This window comes from Leptonychotes weddellii, chromosome 11, assembly GCF_054177405.1.
Source record: "Leptonychotes weddellii isolate Sample4059 chromosome 11, ASM5417740v2, whole genome shotgun sequence".
Taxonomy (NCBI): domain Eukaryota; kingdom Metazoa; phylum Chordata; class Mammalia; order Carnivora; family Phocidae; genus Leptonychotes; species Leptonychotes weddellii.
This window is the reverse complement of record NC_138379.1, coordinates 1,662,965-1,690,914: the sequence shown is the minus strand read 5'-3', so window position 1 is coordinate 1,690,914 and position 27,950 is coordinate 1,662,965. Positions and strand designations below refer to the sequence as shown.

General features: G+C 58.9%; 1 protein-coding gene and 1 long non-coding RNA gene across 2 annotated transcripts in view; one reads left to right on the top strand and one right to left on the bottom strand.

Moving 5' to 3' along the window:
• LOC115941961 (uncharacterized) overlaps nucleotides 1-27,691 on the bottom strand; it is a 31,979-nt gene extending 4,288 nt beyond the window's left edge. Inside the window, exon 1 of the long non-coding RNA XR_004076614.2 lies at nucleotides 29-27,691. This is a non-coding gene — a long non-coding RNA (uncharacterized LOC115941961). The remainder of the gene's footprint in view (nucleotides 1-28) is intronic.
• The window catches only part of KCNQ1 (potassium voltage-gated channel subfamily Q member 1), a gene marked incomplete at its 5' end in the record, with an annotated part of 256,765 nt that overhangs the window by 87,247 nt on the left and 141,568 nt on the right, over nucleotides 1-27,950 (top strand). The window lies entirely within an intron of this gene.

Below are 27,950 nucleotides of genomic sequence, written 5' to 3'. Positions count from 1 at the left end.
GCCTCCCCGCGCCCCCCGCGTTCCTTACTGTGTCCTGCAGCCTTCAGTGCCGTGGTCGCGTGCAGCTGATCTGACACTTAGCCTCATCCGCTGATGTTCTGGTGTTCGCCAAGCCCATGGACGTGCTCTTCCTGGGAACCCTGGCCGGCGTGGATCCACCCGTCCGGCCTGGAGAGCGCTGGGGTGGTCAGCTCGCCTTTCCGAGCCTTGGCGTTCTCTCATGGATCCCGGAAATGGGCCTGGCGGTGCAGCAGTGAGCCCTTGAGGTTGTGGGGTCGGGGCTCTGGCCCTGCACCTAATTCGAGAACTGTGTTAGCTGGTAGGAGACATCACCTTGCTAGGGGAGACCCCATGGGCACATCCCTTACTTGACCTGAGAGCTTCTGGAAGCCCCCGGTCACAGGTCTCCATGGGATGCGGATGGGGCGCGTGTGCAGCCTGGAGGTCCTGTCCTTCACAAGATCTGCCCGGAGGCCTCTGAGCCCAGGGCCTGGATGCGGGCCGCAGGCAGGCGCACAGCCCACAGCCTCTGGTGGTGAGGAAAGGGGCTCCGGCCCCCCGGGGTGGTGCGGGGAGAGACCTGGGCCCCTCTGCCCTGCTCTTCACGTGCCCCAACGTGCATCTGCCATCGTTCTCAACCGTCAGGCCTACCCGCCAAGGCAGCATGGCCTCCAGCAGAGCGAGGGGCGGCGTGGGCCAGACGTCCTGCCTACCCTTGGCCCCGTGCGCGGCAGGGGATGGAGGCGCTGACGTAGCCCCGTTATCCGGGGCAGCTCCCTGGGCGGCGTAGCCGGGGCGGCCGTGTTCACAGGCTCGCTGGCCACCAGGTGCTCCCGAGAGGCTGCATGTGTGTGTCAGGTTTGGGAGGGGGCTGGGACACACAGCTCGTGTAGTGGGGGGTCCGTGCTGCACAGAAGGGCCAGGCCTTGCCTGGTCCCCCGTGAGGCAGGGGCAGAGCCGGGGCTCAGTCCCAGACGCACCGTCTCCCGGGGGGCCCGGGGCTGTGAGGGGGAAGCCAGGCTGGCTCCCAGAGGGCGGGCGGGCGGGCAGGGAGGTCGCCAGCCAGCCGAGGCAAAGGGGCCTGGCATCTGGTTTGGGTCTGTGCCTCCCAAAGTGTTTCTGTGGCCCGTCAGCAGGAGAGGACAGTGCGCGGACGGACACTCTGCTTTGGTTGAGGGGCTCTTTGTGGCCACCTTCTCCAAGAATTCGTCACGTTCAGTCTCTGCACACACCCTGGACCTGGCGCCACCGCGCGCGGAGTGCGAGGGGCCTCGCAACCGGCAGGCCGCTCGGGGGGCCCCCAGCTCCCCTGGGAGGCTGACCGGCTTGTGCAGGACTCAGAGCGGCAGGCCGAGCTTCCTGGCTTCTAGGGGTGACCCAGAGCCCCCGGCCGGGCGGTCGTCCTCTACATGTGCTAGTCCTCTTGGGACCAGGCGGGTGTCCTGGGCTCGGGCCACCCCTTAGGTGCTGGTCCTTGGCAGTGACTGGCTCCAGGGCGGAGGTCTGACGGTTCAGTCTGTCGGGTCTGGCTGGCCCATGGGAGGCCTGGGGCGCCATCTGGGAAGGGGAAGGAAAAGAGGCAGAGGCAGAGGGAGACCCGAGTCCGGCCTCAGAGGCTGGCGTCCCCGGCATCCCTGTCGGCCCCACACCCTTACCCCGAGCCCGCGTCTGCTTTGATCATCACAGCAGCCCCAGGGGCTCCCTTTAAAGCCTGTGTTGGGGAGCAGCCTCTACAGGAGCGGGGACACCCTCCATGTGCGCCCAGAACTGCTCCCACTTCAGTGGGCTCGAGCCACACACAGCTCTGGGAACCTTGTTTTTCAGAGGCAGTTGAAGGGATTTCCTACCTGATCTGTCTTCTGGAACTGAACCATCATACAAGATCAGACTAGGCTGCTAGTAACACTTGCCACGACACTGTTCTCCGCCGCCCTGCTAGGGAAACTGAGGCAGAGGGTGGGGTGACGTCACAGGCAGTAGAGGACATGTGGAAAACGGTGGGAGGAAGGCTGTTCTGAGAGACCGCGCTCAGGGCCCTTCCCCCTGCCTTAGACGCGGCCCCTGGAGCGGAGGTGGGCAGCGCCCAGCAGCCAACCCCGGGGCCGCCGGTTTCATTCCTCTGGCAGCCGGGCGCTGCATCTAGGGTATGAAGTGCAAGGCGAGATCACGCTGGGACCTTTGGCTTCAAGCCTGTGAACCTGCTCTAGGCTTGTCTCCCGGGCCCTGCCCGGGCTGCGATGGGGCCCCCTGTCATCCACTCCCCGGCCAGGATCCAGCAGCCACCCTCGGGCCCGGGGGCGCCCTCCTGCCTTCCCCTCCTCTTGGGCCTTTCGGCCTTGGTCTTGTGGTTGTGTTATCCTTAGGTTCTGGATTTGTCAAGTCAAATGGAATAGTCTCCCAGTTTAAAACACTGGAATGCTTTTTTTTTCTGCTTTTCTTCTTGAACTGCCTCGTGGAACCCCCGGCTGGGTGGGTGGGCTCCAGGTGGGAGCTCACGGGGGCCTGGCTGCGAGGCGAGGCCACTGCAGGAGCAGGGGGGCAGACTCACGAGGTGGGACAGCCTTAGGTGGAGCGACGCCCCAGAAAACGGGCTCCAGGCGTGATTGAGCTCAGGCCGGTGGGTGTGTGTAGGGACTGGGGTGGGGCCATCCGCAGAGGTTCAGAGGACTTCACTGGAGTGTCCTCCCCAGTGACCCCCACAGCCCACAGCAGCTCCCTGCTTACAGCTCTCCACCGCCCACCCCTGTCCTGCACTGGAAATGGGCTGCATCAGACCAGGGGCCGGCGTTTGGGATGGGAAGGTATCTCTGTAGGTGTTGGGAGATGGACAGCCTAGGAAGTGGGGGCCCCAACACCAGAGATAAGGGGACCCTGCCCAGAGGCCACGCCAGCCACTGACAGCTGGGGCCAGGCCCTGGGGCTCCTGACTCCGAATCCCATGCTCCTTTGCGTTTCCAGCGGGGCCTGTCTGCTCTAGGGGGACCTGCACTGCACCCCACAGCAGGCCCCGGCCCCCTGGCTACTAGGATAGCAGCAGGAGCACGTCCTCGAGGCCCCGGTCGTGACCGTAGCCTGCTCCTTAGCCTGCTGTTTCTCGCACGCCAGGCCCTCCCCAAGGGATGCAGGAAGAGTGTCGCCGCAGCTAAGACTACTGCGGGCCATGCTTGGAAGGAGGGGCTGGTAGGGTCACGGCATTACATAAACACTGAACTGCAAGGTCTGAGCTGGCCAGAAGGGACAGTAAAGGTGGCCTCTCAGGCCACGGCAGGACCTCACGGCACTCAGCCAGAGACCCCGGTGGGCAAGAGCAGGGCGAGGGTGCCACCACCCCCCAGCTCAGGAGGATCAGAGCAGCCCCGAGCAAGGACAGGAGCCCAAGCAGAGACCCCAGGCCCGGGTGGCAAAGCCGCAGCCTCCTCCCCAGGCAGAAAGGCCAGGCCCCGGGAGCCCCTGCTTCCTGTACCAGGCCTCCCTGGGCACTGAGCACCTGAGAAGCCATGAGTGCTCCTGCCCATCTCGGTCCTCATTGACTCCGATGACCTGCAGGAGGATCACACTTCCCACCTGCTGCTCCCTGGCCACTGGGGTCAAAGAGAAGCTAAGCGTGACCGGCCTGTCCACCGTGTGTGGCTGATCATGGACTTGTCTCATTTACTGGGCTGATGTTGGTCTCTGCCTGTAAATGTTTAACTCCCAAGGATGCCAGATCTCAGGGCTTGAAGGCCCAGCCTGGACGGGGACAGTGCTTCTTCCTGGTGTGTGGGGGTCGTCTGCAGCCAGGAGGGTGCAGGTGGGCTATGAAGAGGGACTTCCTGCAGGGAGCTCGGCCCCGGGGGGTGCTGCTCGGGGAGTAAGTACTGTCTTCTCCCACCATAGCTGAGCGGAGACCACGGGTGGGATGCCCAGCCCTGAGGGCCCCTCGGTGGTTTCCGGCTGCCTTGGGCCTGGGGTGCGGCCCCCTCACTTGTACTTGGTGGCTGCCCCATGAGGGCCTGGCCTCGGTCTCCCCGCTGGTGGGGAGGGAGGTGTAGAAGCTGGGTTGTGGGGCCACCCAGTGTGGGCTCAGGAAGGGAAGGAATGTGACTGAGGCCGGGTGTGGCTGAGGCGAGCACAGCCAGTTGTGGGTTTTGCTTGGGGCCCAGATAGACGTGAGCAGAGATGGAGGCCCCTCTCTCTCGGCCCCCACCACACACACTAGGACCTTTCTTCAGTGTGTGGCTGTGGAGCTGGAGGCCAAGGACACCCTCTGGAAATCTGAATTCCATTCGCTCTTGGCAGAGAGCAGCTTCCTGCTTGGGGAAGGTGTGCGTGTGCGCGCGTGTGCACATACGACCACGGGGGGCTGGCAGCAGGAGGGGCACGCGGGGGGCGGGGTGTCTGACGGGACGTGTAAGGTGACCCCCGTGTTTCCCGGCACTGGATGGCACTTGCAAAGCCTGTCCCGAGGAGTTAAGACAGATACCTGGAGTGAATGAATCAGAAACGTGCGGGCTGCGTGGCCTCTGAAATAATCTCTGGCTTAAAACAGTCATGGCTAAACATGCCTTTGAATTTGAAAGCCAGGACTTTTTGCAAAATAATTCAAAAAGTTTGTTGAACCTTAAACCTTCCCTGACGATTCCTTCCTTCTGAAGTTAACTCGTTAAAGTTGCTCCAATCCCAGCCTGGTGCCAGACCAGCTTCCTGGAAGCCCTCGCCAACTGCTGGCCTTTGGAAAGGCTTGTCACCCTAATAGCTGTAAAAAAAAAAAAAAAAAAATCGCTCGTTGGGCACCTTGGCTGCAGCGTCTGAAAAGTCCTTTGTGTTCGCTCCAGCTGCAGAGTTTTCCAGGCCTCGCTTGTGGGGCTGACTGGAGCTGTTTCTCTCCGTTTCCTCTTACAGTGGCGGGTGCTGGGCTGACTTCTTCCCGCCCAGCCTCCCCACGCCCAGGTGGGGGACGGGGATGCCCAGGGCAGAGCCCCTGCAGAGGCCGGACAGGCGTGGACCGGTCCCGAGTGGGTCAGCAGCCTCATCTTCCCCTCCGCCCCCCGCCCCCCACCCCAGTGGGGGCAGCACCCCGCTGAGGAGTGCCCAGGGCCCCCTCCCGGGTCAACATTGTGTCACTTCCCCAGAGGACGCAGGTTCCAAGCAGCGCCCGGGCAGTGCCATTTCAGAAGCGGAGATCACTTGCTCCTCCCCAAAGCCAGGTTTTGGCAAAATAGAAAAGCACGGTGGTGAGATAGGGTACACGTTCCAGCCTGTTGTTGTTGTTGTTTCTTTTTTTTTTTTAAGTTTAAAACGTGAATATGCATTAGGAAATACTGAAATGAACCCAGCTGTGGGGCAGATCAATTGAAAAATACGTTGTGTTGTCGTCATTGCTGCGTGAATCAAAATCAAATATTACCTGAAGATGGAAACGAGCTACCTAAAAACTCAAGTATTTTCGTGGGACGCAGCGGTCAGAACATGCCATACACGTACACGTTGGTTTCTTGAAAGAATCGCTCCTCTCCGAACCCCGTAGTGACAGCGCATGCAGCAGCTCATTTCCTAGGAGAGCCTGTTGGTCTGCAGAGGGGTGGAGGGCACCCCTTCCCACTGGAGTGGGGGTGGGCTCCCTGGGAGCCTGCCCAGGGTCTGCTCTCGCTCTGGTTCTGCCTTCCGCTGTCAAAAACCTCTTTGTGCCGGAGCAGCCCCTGTTCCTCGGAGTGACATGAACCAGAGCCCACAGCACCATGCGGTGGAGCTGCCTCTCGCCAGCCGCCCCAGCCCCCGGCGGAGGCTGCCCGTTCACAGTCTGGCAGAGCGTCCGCATGCTCTGCGGCGCCCCGTGCTTTACCTCCTGCGATCTTGCGCAACAAGTAATCATAATATTAAAGTAGGCTTTACACACACGCGGCAAAACAAATTCAGAGCACAGAGGGGGTTATGGTGAAAACATCAGGCTGTCCCCACCCCAACCCCGGATTCCTGTGTTTCCTTCCCTAAAGGTTAGCACTGTTGGCGGTTTCCGATCTATTTCTCCCCCGTGTTTTATACAAGCAAGTGTGTCTCTGCGCCTCTCCTTACACGGACCACGTTTTCACACGAGCCGTCACGTGGCGTGCGTGTCTGTCTGTGGTTTCCCTTTTTGGAGCTAATGTACAGGTACGCCGCACTTCTTTTTGAGCTGCCCACATGAGCTTGATCTACACAGGGCGGCGCCTCCGAGAAGCACTTTTATTAAGTGTTGCGCACGTGGGCGGGCGCGCACGCACGTGGGCACGCACGCACTGGGGACAGCTCCGCGCGGTGGGGGTCAGGTGCTGCTTTTTCAGGGGCCGCCTTCCAGGATCCGTGCGCGCGCGTGTCCACGGCTCTCAGCCCACCGCACGGGGCTTCCCTCACGTGGGGCTGTGCTTGTGGGGGCTCTAGGCTTTATGGCATCGGTTCCGTTTCCAGGGAACACGGGCGCCCATCCTGCCCGAAAAGAGGCACGTGGATGGGCGGCGGGGGGCGGTCAGCAAGCTTCCCATCCTCGGATGCAGGGGTGGGCCGCTTAGTTAGGCCTGAGGGCGACATGACTCGACTCCAGCTCACAGGACGGGGCCAGCAGGGACACACACAATGACCCCAAGAGAACGGAGCCCTGGCCAGCGAGCCGTGCTGCGCTCCCTCTCCGCGGGCGTCGTGCCGTAAGGAGACCTTTCAGCAGTCCCTGAGCGACTCCACTCACTTCTTGGTGAGCACGCGGCCGCAGTGGGCACTGCTCAAAGGCAAGATGCCTGGGTGTTCTGGAGATGGGTCTATATTAAGACATCGAGCGCATCTCCTTCTTATTAACAGCTGCAGAGCATTCCATTGTCCCATGAGTATGGAACAAGTCCCCTATTGATGGATGTATAGCGCAGCTAAAGACAGCCATTAACCATTCAGATATTCACTAAGGAACTGCCCGATTATGAAATTAGTCCGTCCCTCCCCACTGAACACTATTGTGTCGTTCCCCCCCCCCACCCCCACTTATCCCTGCTCCAGCTCTGTAGATGGAGTCTCTTACCAAACAAGGACGATACAAAGTGAATCAATTATGGAGAAGAACTGTCAATCTTGCCAAGATGTGAGATTTCTTGAAGTTAAGGGAAGTGAGACTGAAGACCCCACCAGAGATTAGGCAGAGTTAAACCAGTTACCAGGTGAAGAGAAAATCAAGGCTGGTGCCTAGGCGAGCAGCTCAGAGCAGAGCGAATGAAGTAGTAAACCAGAGGGTGGCCCCCGGGCGCAGCGGCAAAGCCCGCCTTTCTGCAAAAAACGAGCCTTTCCCCGGAAACACTGCCGAAGGCCCGGATGCAGTGACAGGTGCCCACAGTGGTCACGTGATGGTCCGCGAACGCGCGCAGAACCATCTCCGCTCTTTCTGAAATGAGCAGGTGTCTGCAATTAAAACAGCTTCTCCTAAGACAGTCTTATTTCACAGCTAGTATCATCGTTTTTCAAGGAAACCTCCCAGTCGGATCCGTGTTTCATGTAATTTTGGTCTCCATTTTAAGTGGATTCACTTCCAAACGTCCATTTTCCCCATTTGCACGTTTCCACAGATCCTGCCAAATGGCGGCTGCACCTGCTCCCGTGGAAGGGGCTCCGTGTGTCCCTGTGCCCGTGGAAGGGACCCCGTGCGTCCCTGTGCCCGTGGAAGGGGCTCCGTGCGTTCCTGTGCCCGTGGAAGAGACCCCGTGCGTCCCTGTGCCCGTGGAAGGGGCCTCATGCGTCTTTGCGCCCGTGAAAGGGGCTCCATGCGTCCCTGTGCCCGTGGAAGGGACCCCGTGCGTCCCTGTGCCCGTGGAAGGGGCCTCGTGCGTCTTTGCGCCCGTGAAAGGGGCCCCGTGCGTCCCTGTGCCCGTGGAAGGGGCTCCGTGCGTCCCTGTGCCCGTGGAAGGGACCCCGTGCGTCCCTGTGCCTGTGGAAGGGGCCTCATGCGTCTTGGCGCCCGTGAAAGGGGCCCCGTGCGCCCATGACCATGAGTGTGGCCCGGTGTGTCCTACGCTCGCACCCACACCGTCCCCAGCAGACCAGTGGTCCCGGCTTTTATCTCCATTCATCTGACGGATGAGAAATGCTTGCTGGAGTTCTGATGTACATTTCTTTTATTATGAATGAGGGCTTTATCTTTTCAAATAATTAATAGCGTTTCTTTTTGTTTTGTGTTCCATTTTCCTATACTCTTCTCTTTTTAAGACCTCTTCTTCCTGATTTATAGGAAGTCAACGTGTGTCAAAAATATTTTACCCCAATTTTTCTTTGGTCTTTTAGCTTCTAGAATATTTTTCTGCTGGTGGGAATTTTAAATTTTGACATGAACTTCGGCAGTTTTTTGTGACTTAGGGTCGGTCCTAGCTGTACATTTTGAGAAAACTTCTTCGCTCTGAGATTGTTTTAATAGATTCTCCCCTGATTTTTTCTGTCATTCTTATTTCACCTTTTTACACATAAATAGTGTTTCATTTGGGTTTGGTGTAGGAATCCTTAAATGCAGTGTATTTTCTGTGGTCTAACTAGTTGTCCCAACTCAAGTCACTCGAGTGCATCACCTTCTCTCCGCTGACTTCCCTGCTGCCTTGATCACATTTCAGACTCTCCTGTCATCTGTGTCTGCTTGTAGACAGGCTTCTGGATGGCCGACGGGCCTGGGGATAGGCCAGGCGTGGTGGTCTGACTTGGGAACTTTACGATGCACTTATCAGTGGGGCAGGGCCTCCCCCGTCCCTATTACTGGAAAGCCACCTGGCGCAGCCAACCAGGGAATCCACAGCATGGCCTCAGATCAAAACGTTCTTCAGATGTAGACACAGGATTAGCTCTGGAGTTGACGGGAAGCTGAGTGTTTGGGGCCGAGTCCTCGTCTGGGTAACTAGGAATGTCAGGGAGCTGACAGGAGTGTGTGCTTCTCCCCGGGCTCGCTGGCATGGCCGAGTCTGGCCGGCAGAGGGGTCGCGGGTCTGACCCAGGGGCCTCTTCCCACCCATGTAAGGTCCCGTGTGCTCCAGGGCATTTTAGGAAACATGCATTCAGTAACTCAGCAGAGAACAAGAAATGAGAATGGGCCTAGTTCAAGGAGAAAGCTGCAGTGAGAAAAATCTAGAACATGCAGCCAGCCCCACCCCCACACAGTGGCCGTAAGGAAAACCCTGACCCCATCAAGCCTGGCGGCTGGGGGGGGTATTACAACCAGTGCAGGTCAGCACGGCTCCGCGCACCCCCCGGGGAAAGCAGCCACTGTCTCCTTGTCTGCTGGGCTCCCTGGCCCAGTGCGGCCTTTCCTGCCTTGTCCTTATGGAACCAGCCCAGAGAAAGGCTGCCCCCGGTCCCCTGCCCCCTGCCTGGCATTCTCCTTTACTGACTCGGGAACAAAAGTCATGCTTACGGGCAGATCTGGAGCAACACCCCAAGTTTAAACCCCGACTGCACTGCTCCCTACTTGCTGGACCTTGAGTGAGGCATCTGGCCGGGGTCTCAGTCCCCATCTGTAAAATGGGGATGACAAGAAAGTATGCCTTTCGGAGGGCTGCTGGGAAGATTGAAGGGACCCCTGCATGAAGCGCAGAGACCGGCACCCACTCGCAGGCAGGCTTCCGGGCTGGCCAAAGCCGGTGTGCGCCTTCACCACCTTTACCGAGCTGGGTGCCTGACCAGGCCTCCGGGGAGGGAGTCTGAACCAGGAGGCTTGGCTTCGGAAAGAAATGCAGTGCGTGCTCATGAGACTATCTAGGATGACGGGCACTCTCTAAAATCCACAGCTTTTCTGGACCCGGGGTGCGGGGGTCAGGCTGCCTCCAAAGAGCTCCAGATGATGCCTTTTCAGAATTTTACAGACTTTGGCTTCGGCGTGTCTGATTAAAAAAAAACATGTGCACGTGTGTGTGACCCTCTACATTCTCTTGGTATTGCCCATGGAAGCTGCGATCGATTTAGATTAACTTAGAATTATCTTTTTTATAAAAACAGCCTTTCCAGCCACACAGAGGAGAGGTTTATCCAAATGTTCAAAAGAGCTGTAATGTCTCTCGATATCTTTTAGCCCTTTGTGTGGATTTTGTACGTTTTAAAATTCATTATTGGGTATTTTTAGGACTGTTGATTTTTTTAGTATGGGGATCATGATTTTTTTAATTAAACTTTTTATTTTGAGATAATTGCCGATTCACATGCAGTTGCAAGAAATAATCGATGCCATGTGTCCTTTACCCACTCTGCCCCCACAGGGACATCTCGCAAACTGTAGGCTAAGGTCGCTGGCAGGATACAGACACTGACACAGTGGTGCTCCTGTCACCCGCACGGTCCCTCATGTCACCCCTCAGAGCCACACACACGCCCTCCCGCCCCCCCATGTCCTCAGCCCCCGGCAACCACCCATCTGTTCTGTATTTCCAGTCTGTCCTGATGTGAACGCTCTATAAATGGGTCTGCACACTATGGGACCTTCTGAAATGGACTCGCGCTCGACGCAGTTCCCTGGGGACCCTCCCAGGCTGCCCAGTGTCCCCTCGTGTTCTTGGCACGACGCTGCTCAGGCTGGGATTTTCAGAGCCGATTTTTCAGCCGGGTTTTTGGGTTATCGTAGATGAAGGAGGTGTGTGCTCCTGTGCTGGGCCCACCTTACCAGGCGTGGACAATCCGTGGCACTTTGGGCTGCATTAAGGTGGCTCTGGAGGGCTCCATCAAGAATGTGCTTACTTTATTTATTTTATTTTTTTTTAAAGATTTTATTTATTTATTTGAGACAGAGAGAATGAGAGACAGCATGAGAGGGAGGGGGGTCAGAGGGAGAAGCAGACTCCCTGCCGAGCAGGGAGCCCGATGCGGGACTCGATCCCGGGACTCCAGGGTCATGACCTGAGCCGAAGGCAGTCGCTCAACCAACTGAGCCACCCAGGCGCCCCAAGAATGTGCTTACTTTAAACGAGATGCTCAAAACAAAAGTTCCTGTGAGACATTATGTTTTGCTTTTCGTTTCCTTTTTTAAGCTACTTGATTGAGGTGGGATTGACCTACCAAATCTGTACGTAAGTAATGTGTGCAGCATGAGGAGCCTGGGGACAAGCATACGCCCATGAGACCAACACTGCAATCTCGGCCACAAACCACCCCTTAGCCCCAAAAGCCCCCACTCGCCCTCTCTATCGCTGGCATTAGTATTATTTTAGAAGGGCGCTTCCCGCCAAACCTGCCCTCCCCACAGGCTGTGAAGGACACCGCGCAGTGTTGTTCACTGGGGGCCCCCGCCGGACCCGCTCGCCCCGCGGGGCTGACCCTCTGCAGCCCCCGCCTCGCCCGCGCCGCCACCCAGCCCTCCCGCTTCCAGCAGCCTGACGGCTCTGGACCCTTCGTGTAACTGGTACCATGCACTGTGTCCTCCCGCGTCTGGCTTATTTCAATGTCCTCCACATTCACCCATGTTGTCACAAATGGCAGGATTTCCTTCTTGTGAGAAAATTCTTGGACAACAGTTCTATTTCTGAATGCTAGCAGGACGCAGAAAGAAAGTCCTTTTATATCGTTGACGTTTGATGAAGAGTGGGATGGGAGGAAGCAAGTGAGCTCCCTGTGGGATAGAAGCGGGGGTTCAGGGAGCCGTGAGGAGGGGCTGGGCAGCCCGGGGGCCATCCTGGCGGGGCTGAGAGGATTTCCCAGGACTTCCTGTCTCCCCACCAGCCCACCCAGTTCCGTCTGCCTCTCTCCCAGCAGCTATGTGACCCCTAGTCAAGCTCCCTGCTCACCCCCAGAGACAGGATGGTTCTTGGAGCTGGGGTGACTGCAGCAAAGATTGGGGATCCCCATGAAAGTTCTAGGGGGAGGGGTGGCATCAGCTGACCTTCCTGGTCTCAGGCTCCCTTGATGGAAAATGGGGCTTTGTAAAGGCCCCAACCTGGTCTGGGCTGGGCCAACCCCTGAAGCCTGGAAGGAACTTGCCTTTCGCTCCTCTGGAGGTTTCTAACCGTACCCCACTCACCCCCGACCTTCACACACACACACTCGGCTAAGGGCAAGGGGGCAGGTCCAGTCTGGGACTCTGGCAGGCCCCGCAGGGCTGGTTCGTGCAGGGCCCAGGCTCTCAGAGCTGAGGGATATAGAAGATTCGGAGCAGCACCCTGCAGAGAGGTGGAGGAGGGGCTGCCCCCTCGCCCCGGGCGTCTCTTCTTCCATGCAGGAAGGGGTGCGTGAGCACCCCAGGCCCTGTGCAGGCCCTGGGGGCCAGCAGGAGCTGGGCAGGGGCAGTGCTCCCTGGGCACTCTCCGAGGGCCTGGTCTGCGCTCCCTGGGCATCCAGGTGCTCCCAAGGAAGCCCGGCACTGCTGTTTGGGCAAAGGGAAAACTCACCAGCCCCGCACACGCTTTGAGCTAAAGAATAATCTCCAAAGAATCAGAGTACTGTACTTCCCCTCAGCCAGGCCCTGGGCTAAGCGCTTTATAAACACGATTTCACTAATCTACACATCAGGGCAGCTTTTGACGTAAGAATATTATCACTCTTGTTTTATATATAATCAACCTGAGGCTTGAAAGGTTAAGTCTAGGGTCCCAGGGTCACCAAGCTCGTAGTGACCCTGGGCGGTAGATCTAATGAAGTCATAGGGGCTCCTCCAATATTCTCTCGGTATCATTTTAAACAAGCCAAGCTCTCTCCTGACCCTGTCCCCTTCCCCAGGCTGGGAAAGACTCACCCTCTGGGTCTTCGCTGAAATGCCCCCACCGCAGATGGGGCCGCCGAGAACCCCATACCCCACCCCCCATTCTTAATGGATAACTGCCTGTTTATTTGTGCTCAAGGGTTTACTGGCTGTCTCCGGCAAGTGCGAGGGGCCAGGGAAGGCAAAAGCAGACCTTTTGGCTCAGAGTTGTTATCTTCAGACTTAATCCATGTGGAGCCCATCACGGCCCCTCTGTGAATGTTTGATGAAGAAATAGGTGAATGAATAAGCGAGGGGATTTGTGCCAGGCAGGTGCAGGCCCCGGGCTGTGGTCCCTCATCCACGTAGCCTGCGGCGGGTCTCGGAGCAGCGAGGGAGCCCCCGGACTCTTTCTGGAGCCCCTCCGCCCCTGCCCTTCCTCTAGGGCTCAGGTCACATTCCACAGGCCGTGGCAGCTGGGAGTCCAGAGTCGACCCAAGGTCTCTGATCACAAAGGATCCCTCCCCCTGAGGCCCACTCCCTTCTGCCGCCAGTCCAGAAACGCAGGGAAATCAGATGCGTTCAGTATGATGCCCCTCCGGGGGCCTGGTGTGTAGAGGCTACTCTGGTTTTTACAGATCAGGAAACTGAGGCTTGGGGGATGGCGGACGCTCCTGCACAGACAGTGGGGATGCTGGGGAGGTGCTCAGGCTGCGCACGCTGAGGCCAGGGGTCTCCCTGCCACCAGGCTGTGCTCAGCTACCTTCCACGCCTGGCCATCCCAGCTCTGTCCTCCCGGGAGAGGAAGTCTGCCTCCACCTCTTAATGGTAGGGCCTCCTTCTGTTAGCCTGAGAACCGGGAGCCTCTAGATCGTCCCTCTCCCAGGATACTTCCCAGCAGCTCAGGAGGTATGGGGATGGGCCCGTGTCAGGAATGGGGCTGGCACCTGATTAAAGGCCCCTTGCCGAAGGTGAGGGGCAGAGGGAAGGGCCTGGCGCCCCCCGGCCCGCGGGCCTGAGTACGCGCAACGGCGTTTTAGTTTGCAAGATGAGCCTTGTGGGGCCAGGTTTTCCGTACCAGGCACTGGGCCACTCTGCCTCTCGCCGCGGCCCACGAAGGCTGGTCCTGGGGCTCCGACCAGTCGAAAAAAAGTAGGAATTGCATTATGATTCCATCAAAGATGGTTTTCCTATTAAAACACGACTCGTTAAAACATAGGGCTTAGTTCTGAGTAAACATTTCGAGCTGCTGAGGAGAAGCAGAGATTTATAACCCAGAGCAAGAATTAAAGAAATAAAAGCCCCTGAATATTGCCAGAGACGGTGAACAGTGCCTTGAAGTACCACTCGATCCAACCTGCTCCTCCTCTCTGCCTCTGGGAGCCTCTCTCACCCTCCCCCGGGCGGCACGGGGACCCTCCGCGCTGTCCCCTGGGGTGAGCGCCTGGCCGGCCACCTGGGCCCTGGGGCCGCCGCGCCTGCTCCGCGCACACCCACTTTGTGGGAGTCCCCGCCCTGGCCCCACACTCACTGCCGCCTGTCTCTTCCAAATCATAAACACAAAAGATGGCCAAAGGTACGCTCTCCACGGCATTTTTCCTAGTCAGACAAAACCCGACGACTGTCTTTTGTTTCTTTCCACTTAGAAGCATTTCCCTGGCAACCCTGTCTCTCCTTAGTCAACACCAGCTAACTCCATCCGTCCCCTTTATCAAGACATTGTTTAGAGCAAATAACTCATTAACTGGTCCAGCAACTTGGGAAGTCTTTCAGAGCGGCTCTCAAGAGGGCCTTTCCCCTGAGAACGGGGCACGCCGCCGGCAGAGGAAGAGCGGTGCCCACGGGGGCCGGCCGCCTCCACGAGGAGGCAGGCAGCTGTCCGTGTACCAACTGCACCCACCGCCCCCTGGGTGGCCTCCCCAGTTCTGTCCCTGTGTCTCTCCTGTGAGTGAGGTGGCCCAGCCATGTGTACAGGGCCCCGGGGCCTGCCGCCAGCACAACGCAAGCTCCAGGGGGCCGCGTGGGCTCGGTGCTCACCAGTTCCTCAGCTCTCCAGCAGCATCCTCTCTCAGGGGAAAACATGCTCCTTTGGGAAACAGACTGTGTTCCAGAACTTTCTAGCTGACCTCCCTTCTCTTCCTCCTTTTCCACTGTTAGGTGTTAGAAAAGCAATAGGTTTGCTTTCTTGGTGTCCCTGCAGTGAGGCTCTGGCAGGGAGGCAAGTCCCTTGTGTGTGGCTCCAAGGCCGAGACTGAGCTTTCCCAGGCCGGCCGAGGGGCCTGGGGGGAGCGCCCCTCTAGAAGGGGTGCGGGAAAGGTCTGCTTCCCCCTCTGCCCTGCAGGCTGCTCTGGTCACGGGTGGGGCTGGGGACTCCCCTCCAGAGAGCTCCCCGAGACGCAGATTTTCTACCACAGTAGACTGTTCCGGACCCACACAGCGCACCAGGGCCGCTCCGGCTGACTCGGGAGTGGATCAGCCTCCGTTTTTAAGGTTCTGTGGCCTGTCACCCACGACATCCTCCCGTCCCTGCCTCGCGGGTCCCCCTCGCTGCTAGCTCGAACACGGGTGCCTCCTGGGGCAGCCCGCAAGACTTACAGACCGGATGGTGTCAGCGGCGGGTCTCCTTGCACACAGACCCGCACCCTGAGCAGGAAGCCCTGGGGCGGCCAGAGCCCCCCATGCCTCCCATCTGATGGGCCCCATGCAGGGGGCACCTACAGGAATGACTAGAGCTTGTGACCCCAGGGGAGGGGGGAGGCACAAGCCCTCCCAGGCCCCAGAGGCCACCTAGACTCAGAGGCCCCATGGGGGCTTCAGGCCTTTGAGTCTGGGGTCGGGGGCTTATGGAGGCAGGCCCCTGCCTCAAGTGCTTGGACTCCCAGGCAGAGCAGGCAGGCGGGTTCCTAGACGGCCTCCTGGCTCACCCAGGGGCTCGGCCATCACCTGGGCTGGGGGAGGCCACGTGGTCTCTGTGGACGAGCCCACCGAGGTTCTGAGTACCTTGGGCAAGGCCTGCACACTCTGGGCCTCAGTCCACTCCCAGAGAGTCGGCGTGGGGCTCGCTCTAGCTCCCCTCGGGCTCCGGGCAGTCTGGGGGATGGCGGCGCAGAGAAGGGTGCCAGGCCAGCCCCTAACAGGTCTGAGCCGATGGCAAAGTGTGGGCCTTCACCCCGTCTCAACCCCCCACTTCTGGGTTTTCATGCTTTCCTGAGAACACAGCTGTGCCCGCCCATCCTGTGTCCCTCCATCCCCCGCTGGCTCCAGCCTGGCTGTGTGACCCTCAGGCCCTGTGATACACAGAACAAAGGTCCCCACCCCAGTAATGCTGCTGGTCTGGGAGGCCAGACCCCAGACCCCAGTGCTCGGGGCCTGGCCAGGGGAGGAACATGCTCAGTTGGGCTTAGCGGGGCGTCACCCCAACCCCTGATCAGGAGACCCAGATCCCAACGCCTAAAGCCCCTGCCTGCCAAGTTTCTGTGATTGTTTTAAAACAATTCCCACCAACAGACACCCCCGCCCACCCCCAGGGTAGCCTCACACGCAGCCCCAGCCCGGAACAACAGCTCCCAGCCCTGGGCAGCTCGTTCCTGTGAAGACAGCTGCTGTAACCAAATCGGGAGCCTCGCGGCCAGCACTTTCCACATGAGCGCGTCTGCTCTTCGGCTGAGCTCCCGACTGTACGGAGCCCGCTGCTGGACCAAACCCAGGTCCCCACCTGGATGGCAGACCTGTATCTGAGGAGGGATGTCTCAGTCTGCCCGGTGTCAGCCCAGGGCCAGTGGCCTGCAGCTATGAAGCCGCATCCCCTCTGCCCACCCCCACCAAACAGCCAAAGGGACTCAGGTGCACGTCCCACCGGCCAGTGGCCCTGGGGTGTGACAGCCCTGTGGCTGGCCTAGCGGCCAGCCCAGGTCTAGGAGAGCCTCTGGGACACCCGGCGTGCCTGGTTCTCCTCCTGGGGACCCCTTTCAGCTCGTGGAGGCAGGAGCCGAAACGGGGTGGGGACCTGGCAGTCTCAGCTCCAGGTGGAGAGGGACCCCAGGGAGTGACACAGGTGTCCTAAACAGGGCACATTAAGTAGACACGAATCCACAAAGGCCCCTGGAGCCATCTGACCCTGGCCTTGCCCACCACATGTGGGGTCTGCAGGAGTCTGGCCTCTCACCCGATGGCCGTGGGATGAGGGCTGGGACAGCCTGGCCTCTGCAGGAGGCTCTGCTAAGTACACACCACCCAAGGGCCCCGCTGTCCAGGCAGTATCCCTGCCCACCCTGGGGCTGTCCTGGGAACCGGGTCCCAGAGCCCCGGTTGGTGTTGGGATGCGCCTGAACTTGCAGCCAGCAAGGCTTGGGGAGACTGGGGCCAGGGGTCTTCTGACGTCCCCGGCCATGCTCCTGAGCCACCCAGCCTGGCCCCCTGCCCCAGGAGGCTCCTGTCCAGACCCTGGTTCCTGAGGAGCCTCAAAGGCCAGAGTTGGGGTGTCCTGCGGAAATCCTGATGGGGTGGAAAATCCCCAGCAGTTGGGCCCCAGGCTGAGCTATGACACTGCGCTTCTCCGGCCTGCTGGGGTCAGCCAGGCCCGCTGCTTCCTGCTTCCCTTTGATGTCTCCTGTATGGGGGAGGGGTCAGCACCCCTCTGGGTGTGGGCACGCTCACTCGCTCGCTCGACTGCGACGAGCAGTCTGTGCTTCTGGGGCCTGGGTATGCTGGGGTCAGGCAGGGAACCCAGCAGGGCTGAGAGGGAGGCCGGTGGAAAAACCCCAGCCTTCGCAGAGAGCTCCGGAGGGAGAGGGAGAGTCTGCCTTGAGGCAGAGGGCATGTTCACTTCGGCAGGGCCCTCCCGCCTGGACAGTCTGATCGGGAGGGAGGTGCCACCATGAGCTTCTGTCTAAGTGGGGAAACTGAGGCCTCTGGACAGTCCCAACATGTCATTTGCAGAGACTCCTGGGGGCCTGGGAGGCAGGGGTACCTTCTGTGGGATTGCGACCAGCGGTCATCCCTCCTGCCCCCCCCAGTGTCGACTGCCTGGGGGGTGGGGTGGTCTGGCCCCCACCTGCCTGCACAGGTAGGCCTTTGAGACCCTGAGAAGGGCAAGCCAAGAGATGCAGGTGACAGGGAAGGCTGAGGACCCTCCCCTTTTAATGTTCAAACCCGCTGAGCCCGCTGCCTTTGATGCAGGGGGTTAGGAAAAGCAGCTTTGAAGTCAGCCCTTGGGGGATGTTCCTATCAGCCCCTGCACAGATAATCTCCCACCCGACCCTGGGACTCAATGCCACTCTTAGGATGCCCCCCTCCAGCTTGAGGCCTTTTTGGTGGCCTTGGGAAGAGGGGCCTGAGGGGGTAGGAGAAGCCCCAGCAGGGGAAATGGAGAATGTGGAGGAGGGGCACCCTGCCTGCCAGCACACAGGGCCCCAGAGACCCCCGCCCTCTCCTCTGTCTCCCACCCTAGCTAGAGGTGCAAGGTGTCTAGAGAATCACCACCCTCTCTCCTTAGCCCTGGAGCCTCATCCCTCCCAGGTTCCACGTCCGTCCCCAGTGCTGCTCCCTTGCCCCGCCTGCCAGCCTAGGAGCTCACAGAGGGGCCCATCTGACGGCCCCCTCGTCCCAGCACCAGGCCTGCACAGGAGGGACAGAATGAAGGATGGATCAGAGACTCAAGTGGAAATCTGTTTGTGGGAGATCTTCCGGATTCGCAAACATCCACACATTTCAGGAGCAACACAAGCCAACAAGTGTCTCCCAGCCGTGGTGGCAGGAGTGGGAGGGGCAGCTGGGCAAGTGGCTGGCTGGGGCGGGCAGCGCCGGCTGAGTGGCTGCTAGGGACACAGCTGCCCTCTGCACCTGGACCGGGCACGGTCCCACTTGTTGACGGGAAGCCGGGGTGGGGGGTGGCATTTGGCTCCCTAGCAGCTTGAGCAGGAAGAGAAGGATGTCTTCTCGGGGTGGCACTTGGCCCTCCCAGGTGTCCCGCCGTGGCCTTTGGCATCCCTCTTGGCATCCAGCCCTGCATGTGCAGGCAGGCCTCTCAGACTCCAAGGCTGCCTTCCCCCACGACAACGACAGTGACGGGCCACAGTGGCACCTGCGGACAGGCTGCTTGGGTCAGCCCGGCCTCCCCTCCCTTTCCTGGCCTGGTTCTGTCGCAGAGCAGACGTTTCAACCATGTCTGTGTCTCTCTCCCGAGGGTAGCAGAGGGGGGCCTGACAAAGCCCGCCGCGCGAGAGGACTTGATGGCAGACCCGGCTAACTTCGGCCGCGTCAGGGCCCAGTGGCCTCAGGTATGACACCGTCAGCAACACCTCCCTCCCCGTGGGGCTGTTATGAGGGCTAACTGAAGTCGAACGTGAGGACCTCGAGGCACTGATCAAGTCCCTGGGCAGTGAAGGCCCCCTGTAGCTGCTGGGGGGACTTTGGCACGTGGCATGTGCCCACACTGAAATGCCCGTCTCCCTCCCTCGAGCACGCCCCAGGGCCGGGAGCGGGGCCGGCAGGAGAGCAGAGGCCGGGTCCTGGGACCTTGGGAATGGCCGCGGGCCCGGTGGGGTCTCCACTTCCATCATGAAGAAGGTGCCGGAGGGGCTGGGGTTGGAGCAAGAGGTGACAGGAAGAGAAGACAGAAGCCCAGACCCCGTGGGGAGGAGGGCACAGGACGGGCTTGCGGGGGTAGGTTAGTGCAGGGGTTACGGGCTGCGTGTTAGGAATGTGGGCACAAGGGGGCCATCGGTTAGGATTTCCGCGGGGTTGAGGATGGGGTGTGTGCCCCGGAGCCCTCGGGCCCCGGGCTGTGGGCCTGCTCTCCCCATCGCCCTGGCTCCCTGGTGGCACCCTCGCACTACCAGGAACTGGGTGGGGGGCGGGGGAAGGAGTCTGAGGCACCAGGAGGTTTCGCGTGGGGGTAGGTCCAGCTCTTCTCAGCCAATCTTGAAGGTTCATTTGGGAGTCATGGCCGTGTGTTAAAGTTCGCCAGGTGTGGACGGAGGGGAGAAGCTTCGGGGAGAAGTCTCGTCTCAGGCGTCAGAACAAGCTGGCCGAGGGAGGGAGGGAACGGGGAACCTTTGTTCTTGATGCACAAGGATTCCTGGCGACACCGGGGTGGGGGCTGTGCAGAGTCCCTCTCAGGGCCTTCTGGGAGGGGCGCTCAGAACTCAGCTGTGTTTAAAAATTAGCAAGCAGGGGAGTTAGAGGTTCTGCAGTTAACCCCTTTTGAGCCTTTGAGGCCTCTTTGAACTGTTAATCAGGAAGGCTGAACGGGAGGGCCACCGCCGCCCCCGGGAACCCCCGTCCAGCTGGGTCTCTGGGTCCAGGCATTGGGGCTGAGAAACCGCTGGAAAGTGCTGTCTGCGTGGGGTCCGCGAAGCGCCCTGCCCCCGCCACAGCTCCAACGTTGACAGGCTCTTTGTTTTCTCGTCTCGGCCCTATTCAAGGCCATTTTTCAGCTTGCTGGCTTTCCGTGAAGATTGGGGGGATTTTCCACCCCGTGAGGCTCTGAAACAGCTCGGCCAGGCTTCCTCCTGCACGTGCTGTGGGGACAGCCTCCCTGCACCACAGTTCCCGGAGCAAAACGACAGAGCTGGGAGGACAGCCGTGGGCAGCACACAGCCGCAGGGGTTGGAGGCACACCCCAGAGGGCCAGGTTTAGGGCAATGGTAATCTGTGGCCCAAAGTCAGAGAAGCAGGGACGCTGGTCCCAGAGGCCATGACCTGGAGGCAGGCGACCGCCTCCCTCCTTCCCGGGCTCTGTCCTCCATCTCCTTCGCAGGCTGCTCCTCCAGGCTGGGGCCCTGAATACAGAGCTCCTCAGGGCCCACCTAGGGCTGGCTTTCTCTGGAGAGTGTGACCCTGAGCGGCTCCCCCAGCACCTGCGGCTTCTGGCACTGTGTGTGGGTCCCAGTCTCCGAAATGTCTCTCCAGCTCGCCCCCCACCCCCTCCAGACCCACGTTCCCATCACCTGCCCCACCGCTCCTGTCCGCAGCCTCCGGCAGTCCACACCAGCCGGGCACTTGCCCACCCAGGATCCCTGCCCCCCGACCTCGCCGACATGCGCGCCGGGGCCCCCGCACTCACTGCCGGCACGTCGGCCCCTTACCCTGCCAGGCCGGCCGCGCCTGTCGGTGTCACCGCCAGCTTCCGGCTCCTCGCGTCCCCTCGGCCCCGTTGCTGGGAGCTACAGTTGCTGTCACCGTCAGTCCTTCTCCATTCACTGGAAGGAGATCCTTCCAGAAGGCGATCGGATCCGACGGGGACCCAAGGGAGTCCCTCCCTGAGTGGGACCTCTCAGTGGCTGCTGGTGTTCTCAGAACGAGCGCAGATCCTCCACAGCATGGCCTCTCTGGTCTGGCCCCTGCCCGAGGCTGAGCTTCTCCTCTTCAGCCTCTTTCCATCCCTTCGGCTCATGGGCTTCCTCCACCAGAGGGCCCTTTGCCCGCAGCCCTTGTCCTGTCCCCCACTCCCCAGCTTCCTCAAGGGAGCTCCTAGGACCCCAGACTGACTCCTGGTGCAGACCCTGTTCAGGGTGGTTCTGCACTCAGAGCACACTCCTCGATGTGCAGGAAAACACATTCTCACGCTCGGTTGGGCCCCCTCAAATCCCTCCTGCCTGGGCCAGCGTCTGGTGCCCGGTGCCGGGTGCAGTTTCAGCCAACAAAGACCGAATTCTATAAAACTCTATAAAGTTCACCGACCGAATCTATAAAATGGGGCAATGGTCATGGCTCTGCCTCTCAGACACAACCCACTGCCTGCGAAAGCCTCAAAGTCAGCTGCGTGTGGCCTGTGTCGCTTGGAGGCATGTGGCACCGTGGCACGTGTGTGACCTAGGTCACTGAGGGGCCTGTGGCACATGTGTGGCCTGTGTCCCTAGGAGGCGTGTGGCACCGTGGCACATGTGACCTAGGTCACTGAGGGGCCTGTGGCACATGCGTGGCCTGAGTTGCTAGGAGGCGTGTGGCACATGTGTGGCCTGTGTCGCTAGGAGGCTTGTGGCACATGTGTGACCTAGGTCACTGAGGGGCCTGTGGCATGTGTGGCCCGTGTCACTCGGAGGCGTGTGGCACCGTGGCACGTGTGTGGCCTGTGTCGCTCGGAGGCGTGTGGCACATGTGTGACCTAGGTCACTGAGGGGCCTGTGGCACGTGTGTGGCCGGTGTCGCTAGGAGGCGTGTGGCACGTGTGTGACCTAGGTCACTGAGGGGCCTGTGGCACGTGTGTGGCCGGTGTCGCTAGGAGGCGTGTGGCACGTGTGTGACCTAGGTCACTGAGGGGCCTGTGGCACGTGTGGCTCGTGTCGCTTGGAGGCGTGTGGCACATGTGTGGCCTGTGTCGCTAGGAGGCGTGTGGCACGTGTGTGACCTAGGTCACTGAGGGGCCTGTGGCACATGTGTGGCCTGTGTCGCTCGGAGGCGTGTGGCACCGTGGCACGTGCGTGCTCCCAGATGGGCATGGAGTACGGGGGCTCTCAGAGCATGCTGAATGAAGGAGCAGGAGCTCCCCTGTGGAGGGGGAGGGGAAGGACTCTCCTTGGCCACACTGGAAAATGGCTCTCCTCTGCCCCCAGTCCAGAAGTCTTTGCTCCAAGACACCCTCGATGATCCTCACGTCCACCCTTCTGCACGCTCAGGTACACGCGGCGTGGCTCTGGGAGGGCCCCATGTCACAGGCCAGGGTCACCTGTGTGGCCGCTGGTCTGAACTGCTCCAGGGCGCCCCTGCTGCAACTCCCTGGGGCACCCGCCCCCCCTCGCACCCCACCCCCACCTTGAAGCCCGGCCAGGATGTTGGGGGGGGCCTGGTTGGCCAGGGCAGGGCTGCCGCCTGCGGAGCTGGGGACAGCCCTGTGTGCCGGCACTGGCCCCCCAGGGAGTCCCCATTCTGTGACACTAATTGCTACAATTAGCAGGAGAAAGGCCTATTAGATCAGTTTCTTCTCCTGGCTGAGGCCGGCTGCTGGGGAGGGCGAGCCTGAGCCCAAGGCTTTTCGGAGGAGCAAGGACCCTTCCATAAATGAGGCCACATTTAAATTGCAAACTAGGGCCTCGCCCAGCCCCAGGAAAGGCTCCCAGAGCAAGGCTTTAGTTGGGCGGGGCAGACCGGCGGGCGTGGGTGAGCTCTCCTGGCTGACCAGTCGCCCAGGCTCCGGTCTGCGGCCCAGTCCCCCTGGGGCGGCCAGCATGGAGGCACGCGGCACAGGCCGAAGAGGCACAGGGAAGCAAGGACAGAATAGAGGCTGCTCCCTGCCCTGCATGGGGCCTGCTCTGAGGCAGGATGCCTCTGCCTCCTCCTGGAGCACATCGCAAACCTTCCAGATCCGCTGTCCACCAAGGGCCACTCACTCATCTGTCTGCACTAACTAGAGGAGGCGAGAGGGACTTCCTGACCTCCGCCCAGGCCACCTCTGATTCCGACTAGCCACACATGCCCGCGCCCCGAATGGCTTAGAGTCTGCAGCTGAAGATGGTTCCAGCTGCAGCCCCAGTTGGCAGCCCACTAGGCCACGGGATGTGAGGCACCCCCCCCACCTTGGGTTATACTACCGGCCAGGGAAGGGGGTGCTCCAATGGGCTGGGCCTGAGCCAGGGTCTCTCCCTGAGAGAGTGAAGCTGTGGGTGCTGGCGCCGCTAGCCTACAAGGCCAGAGCAGAGGCCATCCCGTCCCCAGCGCTGGCCTCAGGCAGTGGCCCTCACTTGGGGCAGTCCCAAGGGGGCATGTGGCAACGTCTGCAGACAGTTTTATCACAAGGGACTGGTGTCTACTGGGTAGAGGCCAGGCAGGCTGCTACACATCCTAAAGGCGAAAAACAGCCCCCCAACAAAGCATGACCCAGCCCCAGATGTCAGCAGCGCAGCGGTTGGGAACTCTTGGTCTGAGCAGCGAGGATCCCCATGTGCTGCTTACTTTCTGTGTTCTGAAAATGGACGCACGCTTTCCTGGCCTGGCCTTTTCCTTCATTCAACAAATCAATGAAGCCATTCAGCAGAAATGCATGACGCAGCCGGTGCGCAGACCCCGTAGAGGAGACAACACGCTCTTGGGAGGCCTCCCTTCTGGTGGGGGAGACAGGGCAGGCACTAGAAAATACTGTGGTGTAGCGTGCGTTTGTGGGGGCTTGAAACCTAGTGTTGACCTGGGGGGGGCGCTAACGCCCCCCCGCAGGGGCAGCTCACAGAGCTGCCGTGCAGCATTTCAGGTGAGACCTGAAAGGGGAGGAGGACCTGTCACAGGAGCCCACAGGGACAGACCAGCCAGGCAGAGGGGGCTGGTGCTCAGGTCCCAGGGCACTTGGCCAGTTTGAGAAAGAGGCAGGAGGCTGGCGTGACAGGAACTCAGGAGGACAGCGGGCAGGGCGGATCTTGTAAAACCTGATGGAATTTGAATATGATTTCCTAGAAATAGAAACCACTCGAGGGTACCTGGCAGGAGAGTGATGGGACATGCATTCATTCCTTCCTTCTTGGCTCTGGGGACTCGACTGCATGGGCCGTGGGCTAACTCGCAGCCCTGAGTCCGGGAAACACGGTCCCCCTGGGAGGGTCTGTGGGAGGGAGGCAGCGCTCTGTTCCTCTCCGTGCTTTTCCACCCATCCCCGTTTGTAGCCCGCCCACGCTCCCCCCCCCCGCCCAGACAGCTGCTCCGGTGCCGTATAGATAGACCGTTGTGTGCGTGTGCCCCGGTGATGCATGCACTATGTGCTAGCATGGCTGGGCGGTGGTCACTCGAGCTTCGGGACAGAGCCGTGGACTGAGGCCCTCGCTCTGCTTGGCGTCGGTGCCCCTCAGCGCCGTGTTTGCGCATGTCTCCGGCCCGTGAAGTGTACATCTAGTCCTTACCCCTAACCACAGCGCCGGGTTCCAAGTCCCCACCCCCACAGGCAGGGCTGTACTGAGCTTGCACACACACAGCCCCTCGTTGTTCTGCTGAGAGTGCTCTAGCTGTTTACCCAGGAGGGAAACTGCTGGGCTGCAGGTATTAAATATTTTATTTGAGGAAGAAGTGCTGGAAGGTTCTCCAGAATGTCTGTGCCTGTCTCACACGGCCACCTGCAGCACACAGGGAGGCTTGTTTCCTGCATTGCTGCCAACACTTGGCATGATCCTACTTTCTAATTCTTCTCTTATGAAGCATGCCCCTTGCTGTCATCCGCATTTCTGATTGCTTCAAGGAGCGTGGGCATCTTCCCGTATCCCCACCCCCCCAAACTGCCAGTTAGTATCACTTGCCACTGTTCTCTTGGGCTTCCTATCTTTTTCTCCCTGGTTTGCAGGACATTCTAGTATATTTTAGCTATTGTTCCCTTATCAGTTTTGCTTCAAATACCGTGTCATTTGTCATCTGTAACTTGGGCAGAGTCACTCGAGTGAGAGTGAAAAGTGTCTTGTCTTCGAGGCACGACAAAAACAGTTCACCACAGTGGACTGATTTAACAGAAATACTTTATTTGCATGTATTCAAGCTCATAACTTTTGAAGTTTGTGCTTTCTGGGTACTGTGTTCGACACCCCCCCTCCCCCCCACAGGCTACAGAGGCCCCAGGTTATTCCCCACCCCACCCCCACCCCCTCCTCAAAAATAAGCATCAACTCTTTTGTCCATTTGGAGCCTGCTTTTTCCAGGGGGTCACGTAGGAATCCACATTCCGATTTCTCCACTCAGGGCTAGCTTCCCCCGGATCGTCCTCTATGTGGTCCCCACGGACACGCGGCGTCACCTCTGTCTCAGGCCACCTTCCTCCCGAAGCAAGGCCGCCTCTGGAGTCTCTCCTGGGCCGGCATCCCCCGCCGCTCCTGTTACTGAGGCTTGGAGTGTGCCCCGGGATCTGCTGGTACAAGGCCTTCTCTGTTCTCCCTTTTCAAAGTGCACTTGGTGTTTGCAGATCTTTTCCTTTCACATACATTTTAGAATATGTTTGTCAAGTTCCTCAAAAACTCCAACTGGAAGTTTAAGCAGAGTTGTACTAAACTTAAAGATCTGGAAAACCCTGACCCCTTTCTCAAGCTAAGCTGCCCCATCCAAGAGAATGGAATGTCTCTCCATATCAAAAGATCTTCCTTTACATCCTTCAGTAGAATTTTAAAGTTTTCTCCATAAAAGTCTTCTTTGTTAATTCCTGACCGGGTGTAAGTGTTACTGCTTTAACTTCTATTCTGCTTCTCACTCACTCACTGTAGCTCAAGTGCTTGGGGGGGGGGGGGGGGCATCGATCTTCTATCCAAAACCTTTGCTCACGTCTCTTTTCCATTCTGAAAGTTGACTCTGTTTTTCGTGCAGCTCAGCAGTTTTCAGAGTGTGGTCTGAGGACCCCGGGGAGCCCCGGAGGCCCTCTTGCACAAGGTCAAAACCACTTTCATCGTAATACTCAGATATTATTTGCCTGTTCTGCTCTCACTCTCACAAAGTTAAAGAGTTTTCCAAAGGAAGCGTGACCCGCCGGGATCTGTGCTCTGAGGGCTCTGGGTTTGGTTTTAAATGTTTCTCAGTTTTAACTTCTAAGGAGCTAACTAACTACCAACAGATCCAGCCCATGTTAACCAAAGTTCTTTGGGGACCTCAATACTTTGTCCGACAGAGGCAACACTCTCAGGACGGGCGGTTCCCTCTCTCCTGGGCCTCTCCTTTGGCTCCGTCCCCTTCCCTTGTGCGGGGGGACGCCTGTGGCCTGGGGTGGCCCCCTGTGCCTACTCCTTCTCTGAAAGGGATGGATACAGTCTGCTGAAAAGCCAAGTGTTGGTTCAGAACCTGTATCACATCAGGGTATCTCACCCTGGCTGGCTAAGTGCTATCCTCCTGCCCTAAAATCATGCATAGGCCCGAAACTATATAATTTTTCTGTCTCTACTGAGAGAACCATATGGTTTTTCTCCTCTGGTCTCTTAATGTGGTGAATTACACGGATAGAGTTTCTGATATTGGATCATCTTTGCATTCCTAGGAGAAATCCCACTTGTTGAAGAACTGTTTAATACACTGTTGGATTCGGTTAGCTAATGGTGTACATGGGACTTCAGCATTCATAAGGGAACTAGTTTATAATTTTCTTGTGTTCTCCCCTTATTTGAATTTGGACATGCTCTGATTCCCAATTTAAAAAGATCCCTCTTGCTGGAGCATAAATCCTGAAACAGGCCCACTTTTCTCTTTAGCATGTTTGGAAACACATTAAAATAGAACTGTAATCAAGCAACCCAATCCTTAAATTTTTCTCCCAGTGAGTATCTGGAAAACAGGTGCAGAGATGGATCATTTGAGACACCATAGAAATCTGGTTAATCCTGCCTGCCTGCTTTCCTTCAACAAGTATTGCCCGAGCAAGGCTGTGTATCAGGCTCTCGACTGAGTAGGGGGGCAGGCAGCAGAGAACAGAACAGAAAAGTCCCTCCTGGGAGCTCTCGGTCCAGCACGGGCACCAGAACATGGAGAGGACTGGCAAATGCACCTAAAATGTGGACATTACTGTTCTAGCCACGTTTCAGTACTGGGTGACTCTCCATCTAGGACAGAGCTATGCAGTGTAGACGAATTCATCCCTTTCATAACAAGAACCGTCCTGTGGGAAGAAGACACTCGTCCCCATTTTACAGAAAAGGCAGTTTAATGTGCTGGAGCAACACTGGGGTTGGGGGTCGGGGGAACCGAACTTCCAGGCTGTCCCCACTGCTGTCCAGACTGAGACCCGTGACTCCAGTCCTCAACTCCAATCCCAGATGTGACCAAGACTTCTATTCCCTACTCTCCTCCCCTACCTAGACCCATGATTCCAAACCCCAACTCCCAGTGGACCTGTGACTCAGAATCCCCGCCCCAACTAGAAACCTCAGTTCCAATTTCTGACTGTGATCCCCAAATCGGACCCCTAACCCCAACTCCAATCTCCAACTGAGAATCCCTAAACCCCTAGTCGGATTCCCCACGCGGACCTGCCTCAGAATCAGACACCTTCCACACACAGTCTCCAGATTCTTACTCAGAAGCACTACTCTGGCTCCAATCCCAGTAGGACCCCGACCTGGATCCCCTATTTGGAACTCAGATTCTAACTTGGACTCTAGACACGCCCCCCCCTCACCAGTAACCCCACCCTTCACTCGGAACCCAACGCAGTCCCAGAATCCCAACTCCAATCCTGGCTCTGATCCCGCCCCCAGACCGCCGACCCTGGAATCTGCCACGTAGGCAGGAAGGCGGACTTCACGCGCAGACTCAGATCCCTGACTCGGACCCTGGACTCAGAACCACCACGTGGACTGTGATTTCCGACTCAAAATTCCCATCTTAACTCCAACGGACTCTGCCTCGATCCCGAACTTGGAACCCTGAGCGTCAAAATCAGAAC